The sequence below is a fragment of the Schistocerca cancellata genome, chromosome 4 (genome assembly GCF_023864275.1).
Source record: "Schistocerca cancellata isolate TAMUIC-IGC-003103 chromosome 4, iqSchCanc2.1, whole genome shotgun sequence".
Classification (NCBI taxonomy): Eukaryota; Metazoa; Arthropoda; class Insecta; order Orthoptera; family Acrididae; genus Schistocerca; species Schistocerca cancellata.
The window spans coordinates 66,228,882-66,240,724 of NC_064629.1; the positions used below are offsets into that span (position 1 = coordinate 66,228,882).

The 11,843-nt window shown below is 42.2% G+C and overlaps 1 protein-coding gene and 1 non-coding gene across 2 annotated transcripts in view; one reads left to right on the forward strand and one right to left on the reverse strand.

Annotated features, from left to right (window-relative positions):
- The window catches only part of LOC126183342 (uncharacterized), a 907,422-nt gene extending 895,825 nt beyond the window's left edge, over positions 1–11,597 (reverse strand). The window contains exon 1 of the mRNA XM_049925224.1: positions 11,509–11,597. The gene's annotated coding sequence lies outside the window, so the exon portion shown is untranslated. The remainder of the gene's footprint in view (positions 1–11,508) is intronic.
- Trnak-uuu (transfer RNA lysine (anticodon UUU)) lies at positions 2,058–2,131 on the forward strand. Its single transcript has one exon. It is a non-coding gene; the product is annotated as a tRNA-Lys (tRNA).
- Positions 11,598–11,843: the final 246 nt, after the last annotated feature.

Below are 11,843 nucleotides of genomic sequence, written 5' to 3' on the forward strand. Positions count from 1 at the left end.
AAGAGGCCTTTCTGCGCAGCAGCTAGCTGCATCTTCTCCACTTGCGATCGTGGTAAACAGTCAAGATCACTGAATAACAAACAACATTGCGAGACGTTACGCCTAACTGAAACAGCAATCTCAGAAGAAGTTATTTTAGCAAAGGATTATATTCCAGCACTGTATTTATGGATTAGACAACTATAGAAATTGAGTAAATTGTGTAGTGTCCCTGATGAGGTGAGTGATTTCACACTATCCGTGCATTAGACAGCTTTTAAGACTAACATGTTAAGTGGAGCGCGTAAATTGTGTCTTTTAAGTATAAGAGCAGCTGAGTTTTGTAGCAGCCTTTGTGGGTCAGAGGTTTCTGAACGACGTCTGCCCTGGATGTTCTTTTCAGACGACTGTTCACAGACCACTGCTTGATAAACGGTTTGATTCCCAAGCTGTAATTCACCTGTTCTTTTGAAGAATGTATAAATACAAGACAGTTTAAATTATAGCTTGATTTACATTTTTTACTCACCAATATCCATTCGGTAACATTTATACAATACACTGCGGTTGACTCGATGTCTGCACGTAATTATAAAACTAAGGTGTTTCAAAGAGGGCAAGATTTCACCGAATAATAAATAATCACAAAATACGGACTTTGTAAGGCAGAAGCCATCTGTCTAGTTTCAGTGATGAAATATCAATTGTTGATTTACATATACGATTTAGGAAACAACGTTGAACATATAGCAGACAGAAATCATTCTGTTTACAGACAGGAAAACAACGGGGCTGTGTACACATTCTTGCAGTGCCCGGATTTGCCCACGCTTCAAAACCATAAATGTTGATGTCAGAGAGTCTTCCGTGTCCGCTGGATGCCATTCCGTGACGATGCGGTTTAGAATCTTATGAAACGCGTCTTTTATTTATATCACTTTTGTGGTAGAATACGACGGTAGCGTCGGAGTAAATATTTCGGGACTTGCGGGATGTCATTAGATGCAAAGATCGGATCTTGAACAGATAGAGTAAATGGTCTCCTATCGCGCTAATAAGATTAGACGGCAGATTGTGCCAGCTGCCTATAAGGTATTTGCGACCAACATCTCGCTTCTCACTTACAAAGGAACCCTCCCAGCATTCACCTCCTGCGATTGAAAAGCATAAAACCGGATAGCAGCACAGGGATTTGAGCTCTGCTCCTGTGAAATACGAGTCTATTGTGTTAACCATTGCACCACCTCCCTCGGCAGTAGTTGAACTCGGAGTGACGCTAAGAGCCGCTGAGAAGAGGGGGAATTTGGTGATGCGAGATCGGAAGTGGATGTTAGCGGAGTGGAAAAATTAAAAAAAAAATAGTTTTACAAGTAAATATGCAACCGCTAGATCAGAAGTAATATTCAGTTACATGTGTCGAAGTTGAAAAGTAGTCTAGTATGGCCTGAAATATCATTTGTTTGAACAGTGGACTATCGATCAAGCATATTGCTACTGTTTTCCGACTGTTACTATAATGTGAAAAAAATTAGGAGTGTTAATTAATTACCCCTACATGAGATACTTCGAGCTTCAAAATATTAAGGAACTGATTAAATCTCGACTTCGCAGAGGACGCCGAAAGAAAAACCGAGCGAGGTGCCGCAGTGGTTAGTGTCCTGACCTCGCATCCGGGAGGACGATGATTCAAACCCGCGTCCTGCCATCCAGATTTAGGTTTCCCATTATTCCCCTAAATCACCCCAGGCAAATTCCGGGATGGTTCGTTTAGAAGGGCACCGACGACATCCTTCCCCATCCTTAGAACATTATGGGCTTATGCTCCGTCTCTATTGACCTCGATATCGACTGGACGTTAAACTGAAATCTTCCTCCATTGCTTCCGAGAGCAAAGTGTTTGTCACTGGTCTACCCTTCTTTTGTAATGGTTGAGAAGTTGCAGAGTTTATAGTAGCTGTGTTGGACGATCAGAACTGCTTCACTAAAAAAGTGTTCTCAATATCTTCGAGGAGTTGGGAATGTGGGTCTCACGGGAGGCGTGCCAGAGCTAAGTCGCTGCAGTCGCACTTTCCTTTGTGTCCCCGGTGGCTCAGATGGGTAGAGTGTCTGCCATTTAAGCAGGAGATCCCGGGTTCGAGCCCCGGTCGGGGCACACATTTTCAACTGTCCCCGTTGACTTATATCAACGCCTGTATGCAGCTAGGGGTATTCATTTCATTGTAATTTCCTTCGAGGAGTCATTCGTAAAGGATGAAATGGATACCAGAAATTGACTGTTGTGATTTACCTGGGGAGTTTAAACCACAAATGGCCATATATCTATATAATCCTTACGTCATTACAAGCAGGAAAAATGGCTTTCACATGTGACCAAAGAGGTATTGACTGTATTTCTCAGTCAAATTTCTTTGATATAAGTGCGTAGTCCCTTGGTACTAAGAGGATACCGGCATAGGCGCCAGCTACATGTGTCCAGTCAGAGAAACGTCTGGCAAACGGATAACGTCGTCTCCTCTGCTAGAAGGAAATTTTATGGTAGGACGCTGCATTTTAGGAATTTAGCGGTAGGAGCGTTTGAGTAGAAAATGAGACTCTGGGGTTTACATCTGCCCTAAAGAATCAGCTGGAATGGGAATGTGTGCAGTTCATCACAGTACTACTGGTGGACTCACCTATGGCGTCGCCTGGCATCATAGCAGTTGTGCATCCGGTATTTACTTCAACATGATGCTCAACTGTTTAACAAGCTACGATATAAGCATCAATGCAGCCAGTGGCACGCTGGCAGGTGACACATAATAAATTCTAGCAAGTGCAGCTTAATTTAGTTAAAATGACGACTACATATGGGTTTCTAATTTTCTAATTTAACTTCGCAACATCGTGCCCGATGGTATGGCTGACACGAATATGTGGCGCGTCTATAATTAACATCGCCTTTCAGGGCCATTAGGAACTGTCAGTGGTCTGAACCGCATTCACTGTGCCCGAGGAGGTGCACAACATAAAGCCGTGCTCTTTATTCGCAACTCTTTCTTTGGAAACCGAGCAGCAGAATAACGAAGGATATGAGTAAAACTTAAATCAGGATAGCTGAAGGGAGATGTGAACCTCGCTCCTAAACAGAAGCGTGTGGGAAAATATCACTTAGCAACTGGTCTAAAAGTATTGGGTTAAACCCAAATCAGCGAATAGCGAATTATAGTCTAACCATCGTGAGGAGGAATACCAAGAAACACGTCAAATGTCACTCTGAATCTGGGCGATTAGAGCGAAAGTGTTATGGAATGTCTTCACGGTGACAAAGAGAAGCAGTTTTTGTGATACTGTAGTTTATTGCTAATTATTATTTATATCGCCACTGATCATGAGTGGTGTACATTTCATGCTTTTTATGATTCCTCGATGACACTGCTGCTTTTAGTTTTCAGCAGTGTCCTCAGATTAACCGTGGTGGTAGATGGTGCCTAATTAATAGCTTTAAGTGACAATGTGAAGAATTTCGGGGCTGATACTGAGGTGAACCTTAGATCTAATGTGTGCCTTCATCGTCATCGAGGTGGTGGCTGGGCACCAGAGAAGACCCTTGCTGAACTATGGTACAGTCTCTTTCCGTTGCACAGACGTGTGACGACATTCAGTGCGGAAGGCTCCGAAAGCGTTTCGTTAACTTTTCCGTCAGTAACTGTGCGTTCCGTGGTACTTGGTGATCTACTAGCCTCTGCCAGCAGCAACGGCAAGAGAAAGGAAGAGCTGAACGCAACCATATATACAAGTAAGAATACCATATGAATCATAGGGAGACCACAGACTATACAGGATACATGCTGGCGAGCAGTTCATTACACTTAATTCGGGATAACCCCGGTAGTTGCAGACTTTAGCAGTGCTTGCGCGACAGGCGAAAGAGAACGTGAACGGAACGTGGTTTCTAACATCGTGAACGATGAGAAGCGATCGCCTCGTGCGTCGTCTTCAGAGACCGCAGCGGCAATTGTGGACTACACCTGGGTGCCCAACACAAATATTTTGCTCCAGAAACTATAAACGTGTGATACAGCCGCGTTAACTTTATTAGCGATTGTCGGAGATGGGCAGAGAAGACCCCCGAAGAAGATTATGGAGATGTCGATGTATTTCAAGACGCTTAAAAATTTGAAAAGATAACTTCTCCCTGGAAAAAAATATGCGTGACAACAGATTTTAGCAAGCAAATAAAGTTTAGAACATCTGTGACAAGTTAAATTTGTCAACCCAGTCGTTAATCGAAAATAGTATTTTTCCGTGCCGGCCGCTGTGGCCGAGCGGTTCTAGGCGCTTCAGTCCGAAACCGCGCTGCTGCTACAGTCGCAGGTTCGAATCCTGCCTCGAGCATGGATGTGTGTGATGTCCTTAGGTTAGTTAGGTTCAAGTAGTTCTAAGTCTAGGGGATTGATGACCTCAGATGTTAAGTCCCATAGTACTTAGAGCCATTTGTTTTTGTGTATTTCGAAGACAAAGGCCAATCAAATGCAATATTCTCGTTTACAATATTAAGTTGTTCGAAGTTTGAACCTGTCCCTTGTTTCCCTACACACGTTCCAAGTTTCTCAGGCGAAGGTCTCACGTCATCTTTATCAACGACTGGATGAATTAAACGTCGCCCGAACTTTAAATTTTCATCCATACCTTTCGAGTATGTTGTATTGTATCACATTTAACCTCCGACCGCGATTGCATAAGATTTTATTATAGCAATTGGCACAAAGGACGACGCATTTTCTTGTAGGCCTTTAATGTGTCGGCGGCTTGACACCGTATATTTTCATAGCACGCAAGCTATAATTAAAAATAAAAAAAGCACTTTAACTTCCGAAAAATATAATTTAAAACGGCGTCTACTTGGTCCAGCCAAGAAAGAAATCTTGCACCGTACAGATCAACATCTGACTAAGAATGTGATACGCTGGATCCTGTTGTTTGTGATCGTAGATGCTCACATCCCGCCTGAGAATGCCTTCACATTAGTTTCACTTATTAATACGAGCTTACCCTGCAGATATGGTACGCATATTCAAATGGTAGACTAATATAGGTGTCCGAACGTATTTTCAGAACGATGCCACTTTAAACTGCTTATGAGTAGTCGTTTTAGACAACGATCATCCTGTGTGTTAATTTTAATCGTGATTGCAATCGTGACAAAAACCCAGTCCCTGTTGTTGCCCTATGAGGAGTTTCAGGAGGTAAACACACCTACAAAGAAGACTCCCACTAAAGCTCTACATCATTGATTGGATATGAAATGAGAAAAAAAAACTAAACATCCATTATGTCCTCCTACCCATTACCCTTTTGATGTGATCGCACTTTCGTTTCCAACGTCAGATGAGTGCTAGTCCTGTGGCTAGCGATAAATCCGTTTAGTACGACTCAAAAGTAGGCGCATAAATTCTTAACTCTCACCAAAATCAGGGAACGACATGTCCTTTCGGATACTGGTTGGATGTCGTCAGTGGATGAAATAAGCCCATAAGATGTTCAAAATACAACAGTAGATACGAACGGTTAAATATCATGTGTGCATCCGCAAGGAAGGGAGAACGTCCCGTCGACGTCAATAAAGAGAGAAGACGAAGGACAGTTAATGTAATCTGCGTGTATTTTACAGGGCAACCATCCAGGATTTGCCTTACGCTGTTTGAGGAAGTAACGCATAACATAAATCTAAGTGGTCTTACCACTGCGTCACTTTGTTCAGCGCCACCTCCAGGAAAACGAGCTAGTGACTGAGGCACCGTGCCATCATTTGAAATAAATTGCCTGAAGGTCAGTGAAGGATGAGAGCGTCATTGTGCGGGCCCTGGTGCTTAAAGATGGCGTTAGCTCCGCCGGAAGAGGCGTAAGTGGGAAAGTCCGAGCAAACGAGTCAAATGGTAACAATGTGGCCCTCTTCCCTCAGACATATACGTGCCGCCCAAAGCCTCACCAACACAAACTTGTCCCAGATACGATCTTAACTGAACAACTCGACAAAAAACGTGATGCAAAAAAAAGAAAGAAAGAAATGGAATACTCGACTCTAAACTCCCTGAACACAGGACACGTTTAGCTTTAAATTTCATGGTCCATTTGGTCATAAAGTACGTTGAGCACAGTCGTTGAATAATGATACACAATAAATCACGATCAGGAGAGCTTAGTGTGTTTAAAGCTCGCTTGACATAATCCGTTCGATGTCTAAATGGAGAGTACGTGGAAGTAGCTGTGAAAAGGTCAAGTATATTGCAGACGATGTAACATTCAGATTCAAGAAACACTACTAAGTAATTAGTCCTAACGAAATCGATGGATGCTTCAGATACTCATAGACCAACTTTCTACGATGAAATGGGAGAAACGCTAACTTTAAATAACGCATCGTGTGAAATTTTTTCCCCATTCTAACTGATCTGGCTCTGTTAACGATACGTCTGATTAAGCATTACATGTGATAGTCAAAGCAGATATGTTACTTTCATAAAGCCATAAAGAAATCTTGCTGCTAACAGCTACTTAACATGATTCTTCCCGTCCTCCTTGTAAGCTTCTTATTTTACTCACACTTATTTTACTTACACACTCGTAAAAATAAATCGTATTTTGCTTCAAATTTAGAAGTACAACAGATGGTGTGATATTATTGGTGTGATATATATTAACTAAAATGATCATCGAATTAGGAGTTTTTCCACAACAATCCATTCATGACATCCTTTACCGCCTAAAATGCAAATCTCATAGTCGTCAAATAATGTAAAGGATATAGTTAAGTGATTAATATGCTAGGCTCCTCGGCAGACTAACTAGGTTTCAGATTTCTGTTCTCTCATATTTAAGCTCTTCCCGGTTTCGCACGAATGAAAAGATTGTTCTTTCAAGAAATCCACGACTTATTTCTTCCTCCATTTCTGTCTAACGTAACTAGTGCCACGCCTGTAATAAACTGGACGTCAGCTGGATCTTAAAATATAACCTTCCTTCTTGTTTTCACGTAAAATAACGTGACAAACAAATAACGATTCCACATTGTTTCCTTGTTTTAAGTAGTTTAGGTCTGTATTTGCACAAACTATACGTGTCAAGATATGAATTTAAGTAGGAACAAATCATTTTTAACATTGTTCAGCGACGTGAGAGACATGTGCATTTCGACTGTTGTCAAAATAAGTTGTTGGGAGCATAGTCATGAACCAATCGATCTTAAGTTGCCTGCAGCGCTGTGTCACCAGCTTACACATGTTTAATTAGAAAATAATTCGCTTCTGCACCGTAATGTAAAAAATGTATTTATTTTCTTGTAATGAAAAAATGGTTCAAATGGCTCTGAGCACTATGGGACTCAACGTCTGAGGTTATCAGTCCCCTAGAACTTAGAACTACTTAAACCTAACTAATCCATGCCCGAGGCAGGATTCGAACCTGCGACCGTAGCGGTCGCGCGGTTCCAGAAACGCTCGGCCACGTCGGCCGGCTCTTGTAATAAACATTCTGAGACAACATGTAGGTGATAACAACATAGACGTGGACTCTTGTATGTGAAAACATCAGCTAGCTATATGGTCTGGTTTCCACGTTAAACGACAACTGTCCTCCCCCATAAGCAGCAGTAAAGTTACTTCTAAATTCGCAAAAGGGCCCCTTCAATTAGATTATGCCTAATAAAGCCCTGTGATATATAATTCAACATTTGAATCAATTCTCGCTTTATTTTTGAATGAATAATTATTACGACACGTGATTAACTGAATATTTCCGTTCATAATTAACGAGGTTTTTTTAACGATTTTCAGCGACTAATGCCTCGTTAGGCACAGTTCTGTATTGTTTATGACCGTACGACGCTCTCTGTCACTGCTGAAAAGTCGGAAAAGCTGAATAATGAAACGAAATGATCCTATGTATCATTTGTTCTTAGGTCATGATTGCTTATTAGTTGGTTCATGGTTCTGCTGCTATATAATGTGGGAAACGACAAATATAATCAGGGGTTCCTTTATGTTCTGGTTTTCCTTTAAATTATAGTTCAGTGAAGTACAAATAGAAGCAGTAGCCATTGCCGCTTTCCTTTTCTTCTTCTTCTTTTTTTTCTTTTTTTGTCCGTCTTTTCAGAATTTCTGATTTTAGCTGCACGATCTGGGAAAAAAATATCTATGGGATTCCATACTGTTGTGTTTTGTTTTAACAAGCACGAAGTAGTAGAATACATGTCACTGAGCATTTGAGGTCCAATTACAGTCGAAGACTGGAGCAAGAGGCTATCAGCAGCGTAAGTATAAATTGATAAATGAACGAAACAGGTCGTCATAATTCTCAGTTACTAAACTGTAAAGTTTGCATAGTTTAATCTGAAGCATTCTTGTGAAAGTAAAATAAATGAAAAAACTTAATTTCCATAAGCCTGGTGTAATGCTGCGAACTGATCATTTGAGTAATCCCCACATATTGCTCTGTACCGCTGAGTCTCTGGCAATCGCAATGATGTACGTACAGAAGGAAGATGGTCAAAAGTGCTCTAACATGGGTGTAAACTTAGTTGAAATTGCGTTTTTATACCAATCGGTATTGAATATTAATAAGTAAAGTGCGAACTTTGTTTGCTGTGTAAGTGAATGCTTTTGGTGTTAGACTCCCTTTCTCTTAACGCTACTGAAACACGTTTGAAAGGATGCGTGAGAAGTAACAACGTTTATCATATGTGATTACGTGCTTCTTTGATATCGGAAAAGTCTTTCTGTAACTAAAAAGGTAACCTCCGTCTCGTATAACCTTTAGAGCAAAAGAGAGCAATAAAGAAATGACATCATTGGCTCCGACAACCTGCCTTAGAAAAGTATTGTCGATATATTGGAGATTAACAGTCTCGTGTATCAACAAAGTATTTCGCAGTCAAAATTTTTCTTTGTGTTCTCTTTAGGTATGTCAGTCTCAAGAAAATCGTATTAGAATTGACTTCTTCTAATTTCTTTCGATATATAGAAGATTTTCTTGTAATAAGTGTGAACGATTCTTTACATTCAGCGGTTTCGCATGAGAAATAAGCATTCTGTATCTATAAAACTGTCTGTGAGGCCAGGTATGGATTGCGGGCCGCGAGGATAAAGGAGTCGGATGACAAAATTGTTATTTTAAAGTGTGCCGTGAAGGAGTGGCTCTGCATGCAAATGAGAGGGGCAATGCTGGCTGACGCCAAGAAAGCAGTTTCACAACCTGCTCCAGCCGTTCCTTCCTAACGGTCCTGCCAACCTATCTTCACTGCTATAACTACAGTTTTCAGTTTCTCTTGATGTTTCTGTAAGTAATATTCTAATTTCGTTCTGAAAAGAAGATTTGAGAAGAAATTGACGTTCGTCGTCCTGTGTTGAAATATTTCACTCTCAGGTTAGTTCTTTCGAGGGCTGCTATACATTGTAGAATCACGTAATGTATGTGGTCTCTTAGGGCAAAAGTATACGCCTTACAGACTGCCTCTGAAACGCTGCAACTAAGTAACATTGGTCGCGTTTACATCTTCAAACGCCACGTAAAGGACGAGTACACTCAAAATAAACAAACATGTAAAAAAAATATGACGTATTTCCGACGAAATTCACACTTGTGACCAACCCTGGATAGAGCAGCGTCGAACACAAGTTACTGCTACTGTAACGTCTCGATAATTGGTAAGCCGAAATTAAGGAATGCGTTTTTCGCGGTTAGATCAGCTCACCATTCTTCGGCAAAGCAATAGCATGTAGCACGGGGCTACAGGTTTTTGTGTTTAGACATACTAGTTTGATCACACGATTTAGCTGAAATATTTAACACCTTTTGTGCTTGAATCATTAATACGTCTTCTGATTAATTTCGAAAGCTAAGTAATTTTTGTAACAGCACATGTTTGTGAACAGATCCGTCATTGCTCGTTGTGCATCTGCTTGTCGTTACAGAGGGAAAAAAACTGTATTAATCTTGCAATATTTGCGTTATTAATTACCCACAACTTTTCCAAGGCACAGAATTCTATACTCTTACATTTCTGTTGCACCTTCAGGCAAAATTTAGGAGCTGCACGTAAAAATGCCATAAAATATTTTCCAAATGGAAAAACGAGTTTGTTACGCACCCCAACTGCGCTAAAATCGCAAAATATAGTTGCGAAATATTTTTGCGCAACAAAAATACGTTTTATAGGTAATGAGATTTGTTAACTCGCCAACCGACTGACAGTAACATCGTTTACTGGCAGATAACAAGCTACCGCCATGCAGTAATGTGAAGAGGTTTCCACAGAATTCAGAAACGTAGAAAATGAAGTAATAACCAGAAAAGATATAAACTGCTTTTAGGCCTAAATTTCGTTCGAATAATTAGTACATAAAACATGTTTTCATTTCACGGAATTGATTACAAACGCAATGGTGGCGGCATAAAGGCGCTGAAGCATATTTGGGGATATATAAACAACAGTTCTTTGCATATCAGGCGGTCCTAAATTCCCATTATGTTCATAACGTAAGTGACGTGAAATGTGTTAGTACATGCGCAGGAACAGTACAGCTGACCTTTGTGGATGATCGCGTATATATGCACGTAAATGGAAATGGAAGGAGCTGTTTACGAAGGTAGCAGTGGCTGCCAGCGCTCAGCCCCGAGCAGATGCGTTCCTGGAAACGCTGTTACAGACACTGCCCGTTTTCTGCGAGCTACAGATCGCCGGAAATAACCACTTTTTGTTCACATAGTCAATTTCGTACTGCGCCATCACTTAATATCCATTGATAACGTGGAAGGCGAATTGGTGAAAATTCTCGCATTCTATGTACGTACGAGTACAAACGAGAGAATTCTTTTCTTTCTCCAGAATCGAATCAGTAAAGTAAATCTGCATTGGTAACGACTGCATTAGGATCGCTGCACTTGAAGAGGTTAAGCTTTTTCTCCAACGTCATTCGTGGCGAAATATAGTCGATTCACCCTAAAGACACAGGCTGAAGATATCTCGAGGTAAGATAAGATGCGAAAATAGAGCCTCAGAAAACGTAATAGCCAACATCTTTCGCTACCGAAAGCACGATAACTCTTCGCGAGGTGGGAAAAAAAAAAGAACTAAATAGAGAGACATATGTGGTGTCAAAAGAGTAAACGAACCCAATAAATTGCGGACTGTGCTGTTAGATTCGAGCTGGAAAAACAGAGCGGCGGTTGTCGGGGCAGTGAGTTGTCAGCGAAGGCGCACGCAACGCGCCCGCGCGCCACTCTCCCCAATCACAGATTCGCCCAATTCCGCGGAGCGGTGGCCGCCAGTTACGTAACTCAGGCCGCGCACGCCGGCTCGGCGCCGCGGGCTGAGGCGTCCACACTATCGCGGAATGGTCTATACGCGGGTATCGGTAACCGGAACGCTTTGCACGAGGGTTCGTCAGACTTTTTTTTTTTTTTCTCTCTCGTGGATATGTACGACGGTGAGGTAACTGCAGAAGACAGAGTGAGACGTGTCCCGTGGTGCTGCTGCGGCTCAGGCGGACTTACACTAGTAGCGGGCAGCGGGCGGGCGGCGCGTCGGCGGCGGCATGGCACAGACGGGCACTCGCACACAACAGCACGGCGCGCGGGTCGCGTGCACACTGAGGCCGACCACTTTCACTGCGGGCCCGCCGGCCGACGCCGCCGCGCGCTGCCCCGCCAGCTTCCAGCGCTCTTCCCGCTCTCGCCTCCTCCTCCTCCTCCTCCTCCTCCTCCTTGCTGCACCTTATCCTTCGCGACTCGCGCGCGCCGTTGTCCTCCCAGCTAAGTAGCGCCAGACGCAAAAAAAAAAAAAAAAAAAGGAAAATCCCCTCACGTGCTCCTCATCTACAACTTCCTCC